The sequence below is a fragment of the Grampus griseus genome, assembly GCF_964374135.1.
Source record: "Grampus griseus genome assembly, chromosome: 17".
NCBI lineage: Eukaryota > Metazoa > Chordata > Mammalia > Artiodactyla > Delphinidae > Grampus > Grampus griseus.
In genome coordinates this window covers 37826900-37844954 of record NC_139011.1, presented here as the reverse complement: position 1 = coordinate 37844954, position 18055 = coordinate 37826900, and the positions used below count along the sequence as shown (strand labels likewise).

Here is an 18055-nt window from a genome sequence, read left to right as displayed (position 1 = left end):
CCCTATTGTATGTGGTACAGATTATAGTGACAGGTTCTTAACTCAAATCTGGGACCAAGCTTCTCATGTGAAAAATTCTGCATGTTCATGTGTACATTTTCCTGGGAAAAGCATCCATTGTTTTTTGTTTTTTTTAAAAGCAGATTCCCAACAAAAAAGAGAGGAGGCTTGCTATAAATGTAATGGAGACATGATTCCCTTTAGGGAGCAGGGACTGCGCTGGTCCTTGGAAAAGGGGATACCTCAGGGAAGTGAGCAGGGCCCTGGGAGGAGGCCCTGCTGTGCTGAGGAGGAAGAACTAATAAGGACCAAAAACAAGACAGAAAACTAGGAGCTGGTGGGGTCCTGCAAGCCAGCCAAAGCCAGGTTTGGACTTCAGGGAGCCATGATCAACTTTGGAGCAGGAAATTACATGAGAGTAATCCAGACTCGGTTTTAATATGATAACACTTGCAGCTTGTATTTTTTTTCAGAAGAGAACTGTCTTTGGTTACTTTATAAGCCAAGCCAGAAAACACTCTCATGACTTTACAGTCACATGTCAATCTTAACCAAAAATAGCATTTTTCAGCTTGATCCTCCACCTTACTCATCATACCTGGCCCTAAGTGACCCTTGGTTCCCAAAATCAAATCCATTCTCAACTGAAAAAGGTTTCTCACCACTGAGGATACTGAAAAGAATGAGTCAGAGACTGAAGAAATGCAAAAGAAGAGTTCCAAGAATATAAGAATGACAGTGTTATGGGAGAGAATGCACTGGCTCCCGGGATGATGACTCTGAAGGTGACTACCACTTGCTTTGGTGTATAAGAAGTTCTGGTATATATCTAAAATATGTCCTGTTATTTTTTAGTCAAACATCATTAAAAAAAAAGAAAACCCTAGCTTATTATATTATATACTATTATATACATGTATATAGAAAGCATAGTATTATATTATTACATACTTCATTAATTTTGTTTGTTTGTTTGTTTGCTGTACGCGGGCCTCTCACTGCTGTGGCCTCTCCCGTTGCGGAGCACAGGCTCTGGATGCGCAGGCTCAGCGGCCATGGCTCACGGGCCCAGCTGCTCCACGGCATGTGGGATCTTCCCGGACCGGGGCACAAACCCGTGTCCCCTGCATCGGCAGGCGGACTCTCAACCACTGCACCACCAGGGAAGCCCCCATTATTTTTTTTAACATCTCTATTGGAGTATAATTGCTTTACAATGGTGTGCTAGTTTCTGCTGTAATTAATTGTTTTTTAAAATAAATTTATTTATTTTTGGGTGTGTTGGGTCTTCGTTGCTGCACATGGGCCTTCTCTAGTTTGTGGTGAGCGGGGGCTACTCTTCGTTGTGGTGTGCGGGCTTCTCATTGCAGTGGCTTCTCTTGTTGCAGAGCATGGGCTCTAGGCGCAGGGGCTTCAGTAGTTGTGGCACTTGGGCTCACTAGTTGTGGCACACGGGCTTAGCTGCTCTGCGGCATGTGGGATCTTCCTGGACCAGGGCTTGAACCCGTGTCCCCTGCATTAGCAGGCGGATTCTTAACCACTGAGCCACCAGGGAAATCCTGTAATTAATTTTTAATGTAAGTATTAATCTGTTACTTGATCACTACTGTTCAAATCACTGTGGGGATAAAGAATAAGCTAACAGGGAATCTTGAAACTTTCTGTGATAGTGAGATGAAGGGCCAATAGAGACCACACACAGCCACGCTTCCCTGAGAAAGACAAGGCTGAGTGCTATCTACATAAGATCCAATTCCACTTTGTCTCTATTTTAGCCTATGTTATCTTTCTTATCTCTGAATTTCTATATAACATTCAAAATTTAAAGACCACCATTTAGTATTTGATTCTAGACTCATGGACTATTTTATAATTGATTTTTTATGCATGGGTTTCATGTCTACCCGAGGTATTCCAAAAATATTTAAACTTTAGAGCTTGTATACATACCTAGAAACTATTAAACTATACTGCTAAATATGAAGACACAAAGGTGGGTAGATAAACAGGAATACAGAATAAATGACTCAAAGGAATGGGTTACACTATAATTAGGAGATATAACATCATACAAAGCAAACAATTTTTGTACTAAATATCTTATAAATATCTTATACTATCTTACTGGGGCAAATTGTCAATAGTTTATAAATATTATACTAAAGGAATGGACCGAATTCAGAGAAAGAAGCTACTTAGAAGAAAAAAATTTTCTTCTCTAATAGACTTTTATATTATCAATATGTAGAATTTGTGAAAAACAGGTCTGTGATACTAGAGAACAATTAGCTGGCATTGCTAGGGAATTAGGTGTTCCATATAAGTAAATTCATGAAGTATCTAAATCTTAGTTCTTTAAGTGATAAAACTGTTTCAACCATTTTTAACAGAAAATCTTTATAAAGTATTTTACAGATTATGCTGCCTTCTAAAGCAGAGGATACAGGACCTAAAACAACCTTTCCTTATGATGAATCATCATTATTAATATCTATGACTAATCTATACCATGTATTAATTTCCTCTCTTCTTTTTGGCTTTTTATCTTCATTTGAGGTAAAGCTATGAGCTCCTTTCTTTGCCATCATTGAGTGGATATCCTTCTCTCTCTACTCCAAGTCTGTTCACTTATTGCAAACCAGGAGGGCAATTCAACAATCCTATAAGGCATTATACTAAATAAGAATAAACAGCTTCTGAGTGAAAGCTTGAGGCTGTTTTAGGAAAGATAGAGCATGGCTTTAGTGCTGAAGCTTGTTATACCTGTTTTGTGTGTGTGTGTGTGCGCATGTGTGTGTTTAAAATTTAACTTCTTATTTGTGGCTGTATAAGGTCGAGGTTACAGGAAATCTGACTTCTACATGAGATACATATATAGTTATGTTTTCTGGTGGGCCATCCGAGAACTTCAGAGGATTCATTTATTAAAAAATTTATTGATATTTTCTACGGACCAAGCACTGTAGATGCAGAGATGAATAGAACACTACCCCACAAAGAGCTTGCAATCTAGCTGGCAAGACAGGTCCATGCACAGCTAACTCACTAGTGGAGAAGAAAGCTGAGAAGTCGGGAAACGGGACAGGGGAGAAGGGTAACAGCATGAGCAGAGACCTATAAGGCACACAAATGCCTGGCATCTTTCGAGATGTCAGCTGACTGCTGGGATGTAGGAAGGATCCAGGGGGGAGGGGATTAGGAGAGGAAAGAGAGGAGAGGCCAGATGACTTAAGGGCCTTAAGTGTGTTGATACAAACTTTCTGTAGACAAGAAAGAAATGCTTGATAATTTTGAGCATAATTGGTGCTCAAAACATGATCATATATGAATGAGCTTTACAAAAATATCTCCAATAGCAGGTAGAGAAAATGCATTGACATGGGGGAAAAATGGAGGCAGGAAGACCTGTTAGCAGGTTCAACAGTCCACTGAGAGGATGACTCTTGAACCAGGAAAATGGAAGTGGAAACTGAGAAGAAGAGAGGGATTGGAGAGTCTTGAAAATATCAATACAATTGATAGGGCTTTCTTTGTTCACTGACTGATTATGAAGGGCCAGAAAGAAGGAAGGGTTAAGGATGATTCTGGCTTCAAGCTGGGGTCATGGGGTAGAGACTGAAACCATTAATAAGGTAGGGGAGTTAATGGCATCAAGGTGGAGATATCAGATATGGATTATAATTGGGGGTTTGGGACCTCAGGAGAAAGATTCAAGCTGAAGACACAGACTTAGGGAATCATCAGCATTTAGTTTATAACTGAAGCTCTTGATGAGGATAAGATTATCCAGGAAAAGAAGATTTTCTCCCTGATTTTACAATCTGCCTATGATATCCAACAGAAAATAATCCCCAAACCTTAACATCTGTGGTCAGAGGCTTTTCTTATTTTGTTAACAGAACAGAAATATCCATATAGTCCTAAATAACTCTAGATTATGGTGTCATCTAGACTAAAAAAAAGTGAGGTTAACTGGTAAAAATTTTCACTTCTTATAAAAATGGGTATGATTTATAGATATGAACTTCCGGTTGAGTTTTGACTTCTAGTTAAGCCCTAATAACATATTTAGCACTCTGTGTTTCTGTAGCTATCAAGGCTCCCACAGGCATAAAAATGGTTTGGGGTGGGAAACGTGGCAGAAGCAGCTTTTGCAATCTCTTGGAAAACAGTATGTTCAATGCCTTGGCAGTAAAATGATGTGCAAACCAGATAACAATTTATACAGACTCATAATGATAAAAATGACCCTAGAGTACCATACAATCCACTATCACCCTTTTAAAATAATAATCAAATTAAAACAATTCTGAGGGCTAATAAGCATAATATCAGAAGAAAAAGTTGAGCTTCCTGAACTAATATCAGTATTACTGTGATGAAAATTTCCTTCACTAAAATCAAGTTTCTTGAAACTATAAAGAGGAAGATGGAAATCCCTTCAGAATTACATTTATGGATTAACAGAGCTTGTGGTAAATCAACTTGAATTTACATTTTTTTATATATAGGAAAGAAATGTTACTTATGAACCATCTTTCTACATGGAATACAAAGTAGCTGTATTACCATAACTATATGCCAGTTGACTAATTCCAAAATAAATGCAGAGTAAACTAGTGTTGGAGTATCAAGTCTCTGTTCTACATTTGTCAGAGTTTAGAATTTGGTAAGTCAAGTCAAATAAATAAAAGAATTTTAGAACATGCATACATTGTGGTTTTTACTGTATACGAAAAATGTACAAGAATGAATCACTCATCTGGAAATGACTTTTATATGTTACAGGCTAATTCTATTTAACAAAATTTAGTTTTGAACTTAATGACAAAATATAACTTGCACAACTAACAATGATTCTTAAATCTTCAGGCCTTAACACAGTTAAAGAATATTGTAGTTTGACAACCTTTACAAACATTGAGGACACATGACTTGGCTAAGTGACCAAATAAGCTGCCATGCACTAAGAGGAAAAACTCGAATGCAGAGACAGAGCCCACAGCTGCTTCAAAAGCAGAGTCACAGAAAAAGTGATGAGTTTTAGAACAATATTGTTTCATTACTTGAGAAACTTTTTTTTCTATTCATAGTTTGCTCTTCTTGGCCATTTGAAATGACAGATAATCAGGGGGCAAGACATATTAATAAAAGCAGAGAATAAAATCAATTTCCATAAAAGGGTTTAAACGGAGATTGCGTATATTGAATCATAGGGGCCTGAGAGAAACACATTTTGAGATCTGGGATTATTAAAAGTCATTGCACATGACTAAGTCATTTGTTTAGCAGAAACATGAACGATAAAGGTGGGCTGAGTTAAGCCTCACAGAATCTCACTGCAAAAGAGAACCTTAGACATGATCTAGTCTAACTTCCTTATTTTAGGTGAGGAAATGAGAGCTAGCGTGCTCAAAGTTACACTCCTGGTTAATGGCGAGACATGACCCGACCCTTATTAGGTCAACGCTGTTTTTTATTTTACCAAGTCTGCTATTCTTAATCTAGCACGGCCAGAGAGTTCAACAAGTTAGGTCACCACAGATTTGGGGGTGTGCTGCTGAGAAACTTCTTCGGTCTTCAACCTGAACTGAAAGGGAAAATGGTTTTTAGGTGTTCAGCTATGAAGTCCACAGTGAATAGAAAATATTGCATTTGACATTTCTATACAGCAGTCTTTTTTTTTTTTTTTTTTTTTGCGGTACGCGGGTCCCCCACAGCCGCGGCCTCTCCCATTGCGGAGCACAGGCACCGGACGCACAGGCTCAGCGGCCATGGCCCACGGGCCCAGACGCTCCGCGGCATGTGGGATCCTCCTGGACCAGGGCATGAACCTGCGTCCCCCTCATCGGCAGAAGGACCCTCAACCACTGCGCCACCAGGAAAGCACTACAGCAGTCTTTTAAAATGAAATAAACTGCAGAAGTTCAGCAAAAGAAGGAAGGCTATCTTCTTTAAGCTTCAGGCCAGTAAACTAGGATCTCCCAGCTTTTATAAAAAGTTTAAAATAAGTTAAAGAATCTAAGAAAAACCCAAAATTTTTAAAGAATAATAATTAGATAGATGAGTGGATGGATACTTGTTTATAAGTTAAATGAAAAAGTCAAAACTACTTTTTAATGGGAGTCAACATTTTGTTTGAAAATTAGTACAGTTTGGTGTATGAGTGACAGCTTTGAATAAGCAGCTCATTTTGTTAATAACAGTCCTAGATTATCACATTTTAATCCAGGAGGTAAGAAGATTACAGATCAAGATCCAAAAATATTATATTTTTCAGTATCCCTTAAAAAAAGAAAACCCAAGATAGGTATTCAGATTAAAAACTCACTTACTAGCTCTTACATAAAACAGCAGCATAAGTAACTCTGTAATGTGAGAAGTTAAGATAGAAAACAAGATTAAATCAACCCATAGATAATTCTGACAGTTCAAACTTTTAATAATTAGAATTATTTCTGAACTCTATGAGAAGTATTGAAAAGCTGCTAATTATTATTAGCAACACACCTCCAAATCTGTGGTGACTTAACTTGTTGAACTCTCTGGCCGTGCTAGATTAAGAATATCAGACTTGGTATAATAAAAAACAGCGTTGACCTAATAAGGGTCGGGTCATGTCTCGCCATTAACCAGGAGTGTAACTTTGAGCACGCTAGCTCTCATTTCCTCGCCTAAAATAAGGAAGTTAGACTAGATCATGTCTAAGGTTCTCTTTTGCAGTGAGATTCTGTGAGGCTTAACTCAACCCACCTTTATCGTTCATGTTTCTGCTAAACAAATGACTTAGTCATGTGCAATGACTTTTAATAATCCCAGATCTCAAAATGTGTTTCTCTCAGGCCCATATGATTCAGTATACGCAATCTCCGTTTAAACCCTTTTATGGAAATTGATTTTATTCTCTGCTTTTATTAATATGTCTTGCCCCCTGATTATCTGTCATTTCAAATGGCCAAGAAGAGCAAACATTCTTATGACTACATCAGGAAGAGCCGACAGTAAAATTAAGTCAGAAGGAATTATTTTCCCAAACAATTTCATCTTAAAAGCTATAGGGGGAGAACATTCAGATTTCTACATTATTTTGTTTTGTCAAAAATAGTCCTAATTACATGAAGGCTTTTTAAAAAGTCTTAATTTCAAAAAATAGAGGAAACAGGATCATGAAGTTTTAAAATGCTTAAATGTGATAACATTTCAAGACTTAATGGGTCTACGAGTTGCTGGTATAATCAGTCTGTCAAATGAGATAACCATCACAATGAAGCAAATGGTCTTACATGTTAATGTTAACACATTTAGTCAAAGAGTCAATCAAAAAACCCTTGTATAAGGTTTGCTGTGTTTACTGGGAAAACAAACTCTTCCTAGCAACTGTTTAAATAAACCTCACAGATGCTACAGACCCTATTAGTGGCCAGTGATTAAAAAAATATGGATTGCTAATACTGTATCCTGACTCATCCATTTTCCCATCTGCTAGCAATTCTAACAATACGAACTATCAACAGAATGGCTAACAACAATAATTTTCTATGGCAATTTTGATGCTGAATTGCCTATAGCATTTTGTAAGATTTACCAGTGCATGCCTCAAACTGTTTTGAGTTGTTTGTGGCCTGGAGCGACATACTCCTTTCCCCCCTAACACTCCACTTTAGCTCAAATTTTTACTGTGTTGAACAGAATCTGGTTTGGTTTTACAGAACACTATTCATGGAGGCTGTCACAGTCATTTTACTAACAATGAGACGGGAGACGCAAAAGTCCAGTGAAGTCCACTGATTAGTTTAGATATCTATGAACAGGTAAGGGGCCTTCTGCTAAGCAACAGGGATAATAGGTAGCACTTAAAGTTAAAAAAAAAAATTAAAACATCAATATATTATGGAATTTCCTGATTTAATTTCTGGCACTGAGAAGAATACAATAAAAGAGTTCTCAAGTCAATGAACTTTAAAGCTTTCTTAAAGAAAACCTACATATACATTTAAAACTAATGAAGAGAGTGATAATTTCAGACTCTTGACACGTTATAGAAGGAAGGCTGAATTCCTCACCATACACGTTCTTAAAATCTACGTTAACATTAAATCTACTGGCAGAGCCTTCTTCCTCAAATAGACACTATTTACCTATCTGGATGGAAGATTGTACATGTAACTCTGTTCTGAGCTGAGTGCCCCTTGTCTATGGCCGAATGACAGAACGACCACAAATATTCTGGGATTGTAACTGGAAACTGCATTAAGCGTCTGTTTAACCTCAGAGCATCTATGGTAAATTTAAGACATTTAGATTTTTTCATTCCCAAAGAAAAGGGAGAACATCATTTCTTGTGGCTATCAATGGAGCAGAAGGGAAAAGTGCCAATTATTGATCATTTACAAGGGGTCAGACACTATCCTAGGTCCTGTGCATTAAGGCATTTAATCCTAACAAGCACTTTATGTGGTAGATATTACCAACTCCATTTTATAGGTGAGGACACTCAGAGACCAAGTGACCCACCCTAGGTCCTATGGCTGGCGGTGCTTACGCAGGCACTCAAAGACAACATCAAATCCACCCACATAAGTTTGGATTGGAGCCTAGTGAGAACAATTTCTTAGGTCTCCCAAGAACTACAAAAGCACTTCAAAGGCCAATTATCAAATAAAACCGTTTTTTTTAACAGATTGTTTATAGATTAAAAATAGGGAAACATTAAAAAAATCCCACCTTTCCTCCCAGATTGTACCTTGTGGAGTATTTTACTTAAAATATATTAATGTATTTTAGCTATAATTAGCCTTATGAAATAAGTATGTGTATGTTTATTAAGCATTTTTGTATTTAATCAGCTCTCTAGAAATATAAACACATTTCTGCATAGCCCTTTGGGACAGATGCCATAATTTTATCAATAAAAAGAGATATGCAGTGACAAAACTAACATGACGTCCACTTGACACAGAAGCAAGACTGCCTGTGTCCATTCAGACTGTCCCATAGTTGGTTTGATGTGTTATTTTGCTTGGATCCAGCAATGAGCTGCAAGCTGATGGGCATTACTATAGTTATCTTGTCCTACAGAAATCTGAGCCGCCCGTGTAAAAAAAAAGCACGATGAAATTTCAGTTGCATTCCTCAACGGCAATTGAACACCCATTCCTTTTATGTTTTTCCGTTTCTAGTAAGTAGTTTTGCCTGCTAAAAATATCAGGAAAAACTTAATTCATGCATAGCTCTGCTATACTGTAAGCAGCTAAAAAATTCTAGGTCCAGAGCAACAAAATCTGAGTAACGCGAAACCAACTACTAATTAAATTTTTCCAGATCAATTAAGGGGCAGATGGAAAAGCTCTATTAGCTTTGATTCCTTATCTCGGTGATTCTGATTAACACTTTGAATAATTTTTTTTTTTACTAAATTGCTCTTAGTTTATTTATTTTAAAATTTATTTTATTTATTTATTTTTGGCTGTGTTGGGTCTTCGTTGCTGCACACGGGCTTTCTCCAGTTGCGGCGAGCGGGGGCTACTCTTCGCTGTGGTGCGCAGGCTGCTCATTGCGGTGGCTTCTCTTGTTGCGGAGCACAGGCTCTAGGTGCGTGGGCTTCAGTAGCTGTGGCTTTGCAGGCTCAGTAGTTGTGGCACAAGGGCTCAGTAGTTGTGGCTTGAAGGCTCTAGAGCGCAAGCTCAGTAGTTGTGACACATGGGCTTAGTTGCTCCATGGCATGTGGGATCTTCCCGGACCAGGGCTTGAACCCGTGTCCCCTGCATTGGCGGGCGGATTCTTAACCACTGCGCCACCAGGGAAGTCCCCAGGTCACTTTTCATTATTCAAAGTCCAGACCAATTACAAACTTCAATCTCATATTAAATATAAATCTCATCCCTCCCCTCAGTACAGGCTTGCACAGAAAGACCAAGAGACTGGCAGGAAGGGATGTTATCTGCACCCAGAACTTTCTCCCCGCCCGCCCTTTTCAACCTCAAGGTCTACTTCTTCTCTGGTGTTAGGAGCTGGTAAAGAAGGAAGGATCTTCTGACATAAATGGTTGTTTGTCAGCTGGGGAGATGTTTCCCTGGTCCTGCTCTGGCTTGATTCCTAGTGTTGGAGGGCAGAGGGGTGTGTATGGATTTCTGATGTGGTGGTCGGTGTTACCCTGGTGCTCACCCCTCTTGAGGAGGGGCAGCTCCCTGGGTGGGGTATTGTCTCCTCTGGCCTGGAAACCCCCTCAGTAGCATTCTGACTTCTGATCACCTTTTTTAGAGCCACAGAGATTGTAGAGGTTCTTTTCTACACTCTCCAGGGGCCACCAGGACCTAAGGAAGGGGAGAGGTCTCCTAGTCTCTTCTTTCCTAGAACACTACACCGTGGTCCCTAGTAATTCTGCAGGCCTTGGCTCCGCCAACAGAAGTTTTGGGAGAGATGCAGACATCTATGTTAATAGACCCTCCAGACTCCCAGGAACTTGCTCACTGAACTCGGCTCTAGTGGCAGGCACATCAGTGGGTCTGCAGGTTCAACCAGCTTAGCAAGCAACTGGCTGGGACACCAGACGCCAGTCTGTTTTCCTGTAGGGACACCGATTACTAAGAATGGCTCTCTGGAAGTGCCCCCACCTCCACCTTTAATCTAAGCAAGAAGAGAGCTACCTTCTTCCCCTTCCACTAGAGCGCCAGATTGTGAATTACAGTAGGATAGGAACTTCTGCAAACAGCTGCACCCCCAGTGCCTAGAACACTGCCTGGAACATAGAAGGTGCCTAATAAATATATACTGAATGAATGAAAAATGGTGGGGCTCTTAGCAAACCCTGCAGGGAGGTGCCTGGTCTCAATCGTTGGTGGCCCTCTTTAGAATATGGGATACTTAGCGTCTGCTGTTTTCAGTTGTGGACAACAGCGCTCGTGTGTGGCAGTAGGAAAAGTCCCTTTCAACGTTGTGGTACATATCCATTAACTCTAAAAAAAGAAAAAAAGTGTGTGTGGGATCAAGTAGGCGCACTTGCCACTGAAGAAAAGCAAAAAGAGTATCTTGGAAAACCAGAGATATTACCCAGCAGATTTCATTTATTTCACTATAGGATAGGCCCATGCTCCATTACATGTTTATTCTGTGTGTCTGGTAATATATTTAATTTTGATCTCAACTCATTCTTCTCTTAGAAAAATGGCTTCTGTCAAAAAACTCTTCAAAATGATAATAAATACCATAGTTTACTCCTTTGGCAAACATGCATGGAATGAAGTGCTCTGGGAGGACATAATTCTTACTAATATCCCTGAGTGCATACAACCATTTATACAATTTTCAGCTGCAGTGATACCACAATACTTATCCTGCCAATTTAAATTATGTCTATCTTCATACCATAAAGATGCAAAATCTACTTTGCCCACCTATAGGAAGGGTTTTAAAATAAAATAGAGGTCAGCCGAAAACCACAAACCATGAAACTCAGACTGTATTACATGATTTTTTAAAACAATGAAGCAACACCTACCAATGAACAGGATTCCTAATACTTTAGTGTTGAGGCATCTAAACCCGTAGTTCTTCTAAGACCCCATAGAGTAAGAATCATGGTCTGATGGCTACTCATGAAACAACAGGAACTCAAACATGGTAAAAAGTTTTTTAAAAACTTAAAGAGCAACAATAAATTCTGATCATAGTGCTTCATCCTTAGTTGCCACATGAGCTTTAGAAAATAAAATTTACCAAAAAGGAAACATTTTAACATAATCATCAATTTTAGAATGGCACGATTTGTGACTGAAACAGTATTTTTAATTTCCCAAACAAAGGTACAAATTCAATTAAAAACCCATGAAGAAACTCAGGAATTTAAAAGGATAGGGGGGAAAAAAAGGATAGGAAGGCTCCTATGAAAATGTTAAAAAATAAAACCCCTGCCTACTTTAATAACAATCAGTCTTGTGCAAACTTAAAAGCAAAACCACCAAGTGAATAAAACAGAATCTGACAGCTTTTGCCCTTATCCTTTCATTAATAGTTGTTTTAAAATATGTTCGTAAGTGCTATTAATTTAAAGTAAAAGAAAATATAAAATGAGACTAAGTGAAAATAAAATTGGCTAATCATTATTATCTTTTAAATGTTTATTTATTTATGGCTGCGTTGGGTCTTCATTGCTGCACGCGGGCTTTCTCTAGTTGCAGCGGGCGGGGGCTACTCTTCGTTGCGGTTCGCGGGCTTCTCATTGCAGTGGCTTCTCTTGTTGCAGAGCATGGGGTCTAGGCAAGCGGGCTTCAGGAGCTGCGGCACTTGGCCTCGGTAGTTGTGGCTCACGGGCTCTAGAGCGCAGGCTCAGTAGTTGTGGCGCATGGACTTAGCTGCTCCGTGGCATGTGGGATCTTCCCGGACCAGGGCTCGAACCCAAGTCCCCTGCCTGGGCAAGTGGCTTCTTAACCACTGCGCCACCAGGGAAGTCCCAAAATTGGCTTATTATTAGCTTAAATTTATCTTAGGAAGGAGGCATCAACTTTCAAATGTAAATGTAAATGTTTCAAACTTTCAACTTTCTGGTGTGGGGAGAGGAGACAGTAGTGTTTGTGAGTTATGTCATCATCTTAGACTGGACAACTAATATGTATAAATCACTGAAAATAAAGATGAGAGAGTAATATGCCAGTGTCATTTACAAACAAAACAGCTTAGAGTAAAAGTTTACTGCAAACTAAAAATTTCACACTTAGATGCCTACAGTAAATGAATTTTCCACAAAGTCTTTTTTAAAAAAATGAGAATGACACCAAGTCAAATTTTTAAAAATTGTTTTTGTTATCAACTAATTTAACAGAGAACATGGCATCAAAATTAAATCTGTAATACCACCTTGTAAAATGAGCATGCTCCCAAATGTTCCCGGAACTTTTCAGCACTGAGCCGAACCAAGCTGCCACCTGTCTCAGATGCAACAAGACTTCTGGCTAGATCTTCCCTTGAGCCAAACACCTCTTTCTGAGCAGACTCACTACTAGGGTGGACACAGAAGCAGAGGCAGAGAACTGTGACTGAGGGGACTTCATGACGATTGGATAGTCTCACTTTGCATCTACTGGGAAGCCAGGAGACTGTGGTCACTAGTGGAAACTTGGGGATCAGAATTTGAGCTTTGGTTCCAGTAATATACATTAATATAATGTAGTTATGCTAGTAAATCTTTACATTTTATTTTTCAGTATGAAATTTCAGCTCAGTCTTAAAAAGTCCAATTTTAATAAGGATAAAAGGAAAAATGCACCTTTAATTACTGACCAAATAAAAGACACACTGTTGGTTTACCTCCTGTGGAAAAGTAACAAAAAAGCTACGTGGCTGTTAAATTCAATGAGGAACTTTTTATAAGATGTTGTTAGCAAGTGACTGACATATGCTGTTATTCAGAGTAGCTAATCCACTTGCATCATTATTCTGAAATTATGTGGTATTAACATACAGCATCATGTAGCTCCCAATCCTGAATAAATGACCTAACAGACTGAGTGACTAGTGCCTGGTACCAACAGATGCCAGAATCCTCCATAGCATTCTTATACAAAAATATCACGAGTGAAATTTCCTTCGCCTTATTAGACTCAGAGTGGACGTGCAATACCAGAAAGCATGAAGTAGTTTTGAAAAACGCTGCGCACAAAGGAATTACTTTCAAATGAACTCAAAAACTGAAATCTATTCTACACTACACTGTCCATTTCCGGATTCCCACAATACCCAGCCTATTTTCAGTTACGAACATCCGCTTGAACAAACTTCTTCCTGCCGTAGTTCTTTCAGCTAAAGCGCACGGTCCTGTCACTGTTAGGCCCATCCCCAGGCCTGCTGCCACCAGCCCCCGCATTTCTTCTGCTCACTGGCAGCTGTGAGAAACACGCATGGCCCCGAGCCTGGCTATCCCCTCACAGGTGTGTCCACTGCCTCATTTCACCCAGACTCGCTGCCAGCCTTTTAAGCAGACCACTCTCACTGCCAGCCCGCCTGATACTCAGAACAGACAGCTGTGCTGAACCACGGTGGCCAAGGAGAGAGGATTCATATTGAGGCAGCTGCAGATTTTGCTAGCTATCTCCTCATTTTTCAATCACCAGAAATTTTGTCTTTCATTAGCTTTTAATGAGTATCATCCTGAATTATGCCACCTAGTAATAGAGAGGGCAGATTTCCCACTAGTCTGTTTTGCTAGACTGACAGTAGTAGAAGTTTCCCCATCCCCTGCCAAATCTCTGCTCTGACTTAAAAAAAAAAAAAAGAAAAAGGAAGACGCTCTTTATTGATTCCTAAGCAGTAGTGGGGTTTTAACCTCGCAGAGTGACCACATATTGAATAATTGGTAACTATTTCGTAAAACCTCTTAAATCCCATTAAGAAATTAACATATAGAATGAGGGAAAGTAGCAAAAGCGGAAGCAGTAGGATGGAATAAAATTAAATCCTCCTAAATCAACTGAATTGTAACCAAAGTGACTTCTGAATGGGTGGGCCTCTTCTGGAAAGGGCAGCGGGTGAAGTGAAAAGCTTGACTGACTTCAAGAGTATCAAAGTTTATGGACGATGGGAACAGGCTTTCAGCTCGATCCCTGGTCCACGAGAAGTAAGGAAGATGAACCACTATCAGATCAATGGTATTTGGAACTGAGAAAACATGATGCCACTGAGCTCCACATAGATGATTAGTGGTAGGTCCTAAACTCTCACAAGGGCAAGATCAGATCTCAGACTCTAAGAGAGGGCTAGGTCACTGGCTATCCGGCACCCTCTAGTGGCCAGATTTGGCACCACAGATTTCTGCCTTTTAAGAGCAGAAACCTGCTTTCCCTCCTTTCCCTCCCTTCCGTCCCTCCCTCCCTCCCTCCCTCCCTTCCTCCCTCCCTTCCTTCCTTCCTTCCTTCTTTCCTTCCTTCCTTCCTTCCCTTCCTTCCTCCTTCCCTTCCTCCCTTCCTTCCTTCCTCTCTCTTTCTTCTCTCCCTCTCTCCCCCCCTTCCTTTCCTTTTCCTTTTCCTTTCCTTTCCTTTCCTTCCTTCTTTCGAAGCACAGTATATTTCAAAACCTTTTTTGGTTATGGAAGGAATCATCAGTACCACTGCTGGTCTACAGGTAGGTGGAAAACCACTTATTAGGTATAAATTTGACATCCAAAAAAGTAAGCTATTATAATGATTCAAAAAGTGTTCCTTTGAATGTATTTAAAATCCCATGGGTGAAGCTACTTAAATGGAAAGATGTGGTGAGTACTTAGCGATTTAAAATTTAATTCTTTACAGGTACTTACTTTATGAGAAATATTCTTTTATATATGGATTCATATTGCTGTAAATTTCATGTACACAAGAGCTAACAAGTTTTTTGAGCACGTAGCACTGGCAGACACTATTCTAAGTGTTATCTCATTTAATAGATAATAACCCTGTGACAAAGTACCATTAATACCACCATTTTTCAGAGTTTAAATTTTCAGAGGCACCAAGAGTTTAAACGTATGCAAGACATTTAGCCACTGAAAGGTGTGACCAGGGTTTGAATCCAAGGCAACCTAATTATGGAGCTGGCACTTTTATTTTTTTTTTTTATTTTTTTATTTTTATTTTTTTTTAAGATTTTATTTTATTTTATTTTATTTTTATTTTTATTTTTTTTAAACATCTTTATTGGAGCATAATTGCTTTACAATGGTATGTTAGTTTCAGCTTCACAACAAAATGAATCAGTTATATATATACATATGTTCCCATATCTCTTCCCGCTTGCGTCACCCTCCCTCCAACCCTCCCTATCCCACCCCTCCAGGCGGTCACACAGCACCGAGCTGATCTCCCTGTGCTATGCGGCTGCTTCCCACTAGCTATCTACCTTACGTTTGGTAGTGTATACATGTCCATGCCTCTTTATTGCTTTGTCACCGTTTACCCTTCCCCCTTCCCATAGCCTCAAGTCCATTCTCTAGTAAGTCTGTGTCTTTATTCCTGTTTCACCCCTAGGTTTTTCATGACATTTTTTTTTCTTAAATTCCATATATATGTGTTAGCATACGGTATTTGTCTCTCTCTTTCTGACTTACTTCACTCTGTATGACAGACTCTAGGTCTATCCACCTCATTACAAATAGCTCAATTTCGTCTCCTTTTATGGCTGAGTAATATTCCATTGTATATATGTGCCACATCTTCTTTATCCATTCATCCGATGATGGACACTTAGGTTGTTTCCATCTCTGGGCTATTGTAAATAGAGCTGCAATGAACATTTTGGTACATGACTCTTTTTGAATTATGGTTTTCTCAGGGTATATGCCCAGTAGTGGGATTGCTGGGTCATATGGTAGTTCTATTTGTAGCTTTTTAAGGAACCTCCATACTGTTCTCCACAGTGGCTGTATCAATTTACATTCCCACCAACAGTGTAAGAGGGTTCCCTTTTCTCCACACCCTCTCCAGCATTTATTGTTTCTAGATTTTTTGATGATGGCCATTCTGACTGGTGTGAGATGATATCTCATTGTAGTTTTGATTTGCATTTCTCTAATGATTAGTGATGTTGAGCATTCTTTCATGTGTTTGTTGGCACTCTGTATATCTTCTTTGGAGAAATGTCTATTTAGGTCTTCTGCCCATTTTTGGATTGGGTTGTTTGTTCTTTTGTTATTAAGCTGCATGAGCTGCTTATAAATTTTGGAGATTAATCCTTTGTCAGTTGCTTCATTTGCAAATATTTTCTCCCATTCTGAGGGTTGTCTTTTGGTCTTCTTTATGGTTTCCTTTGCTGCGCAAAAGCTTTTAAGTTTCATTAGGTCCCATTTGTTTACTTTTGTTTTTATTTCCATTTCTCTAGGAGGTGGGTCAAAAAGGATCTTGCTGTGATTTATGTCATAGAGTGTTCTGCCTATGTTTTCCTCTAAGAGGGCACTTTTAAACATTACACTACACAGAGATACACAGTTTATCAGCCATAATAAAAACTTCCCTCCTTCCTTAAGAAAGGAAGAGTTTCTTAAAGATTTTAAATTAGACTTAGATTAGCACAGAGACTTGCAGGTCAATGATGCTTATGCATCATTATGCCAGCCAAGAGTTCATTCCCTACAATGTTTATTCGTGTACATTTTACAGGTGAAGGGGAGTTTACAGTTGGCCATGAGAGCCTGAGATCTAATATTTTTCAAATCATAATATATTTAAAAATACTTTGGGCTTCCCTGGTGGCGCAGTGGTTGAGAGTCCGCCTGCCGATGCAGGGGACACGGGTTCTTGCCCCGGTCCGGGAAGATCCCACATGCCGCGGAGCGGCTGGGCTCGTGAGCCATGGTCGCTGAGCCTGCGCGTCCGGAGCCTGTGCTCCGCAACTGGAGAGGCCATAACAGTGAGAGGCCCGCGTACAGCAAAAAAAAAAAAAAAAAAACTTTATGATTTACAGTGCATGTTTACATAAATTATTATCAGCTGAACCTCACAATAACTGTGAAATGGGACAGATAATTCTGTAAATAGGCATTATTCTTACTTTACAGATACGATTAATAAGGTTTAGAATGATTAGGTAACTTCCTTAAGTAACACAATTTCCTCAAAATCTAAGATATCCCAAATGATTCAATGTACAGTGAATTAGCCTAACTCTATAATCTTTATCTTCTGTTACACAGAAAATAAAAATGACAATTTTCAATGATAAACCAAAAGAAAATTTTACTTATGCTAGACAATTTGGTTTCACTTTATTTCTGCTTTATCTACAATAAATAATTCAACAGTAATTACTATTGCTGAACTGGCAAAAATCCACGGAAGGAGGAAATAAAAATCAGAAAGTAAAAAACCGTAGGAAAGAAAAAATACCAGATATGAGTCATAAAATCCCCACTGAGTTGGGAGCAAAATGATCCCAAAATTATGAGGTTAAGGTGAATGATTACATAAAGTACTTAGCACTTTAAAATTCTTTAACTTTGTAAAGTGCCTTCAAAAATTTGATACTTTTTTTCATAACCCCTAAGAGATCACTGGGAAGCAAAATAGCCTCTACATGGCAGATCAAGAACATTTCA

The 18055-nt window shown here is 39.1% G+C and overlaps 1 protein-coding gene across 1 annotated transcript in view; it reads right to left on the bottom strand.

Moving 5' to 3' along the window:
- STK3 (serine/threonine kinase 3) overlaps window positions 1–18055 on the bottom strand; it is a 322020-nt gene that overhangs the window by 2613 nt on the left and 301352 nt on the right. The gene's annotated exons all lie outside the window — the stretch shown is intronic.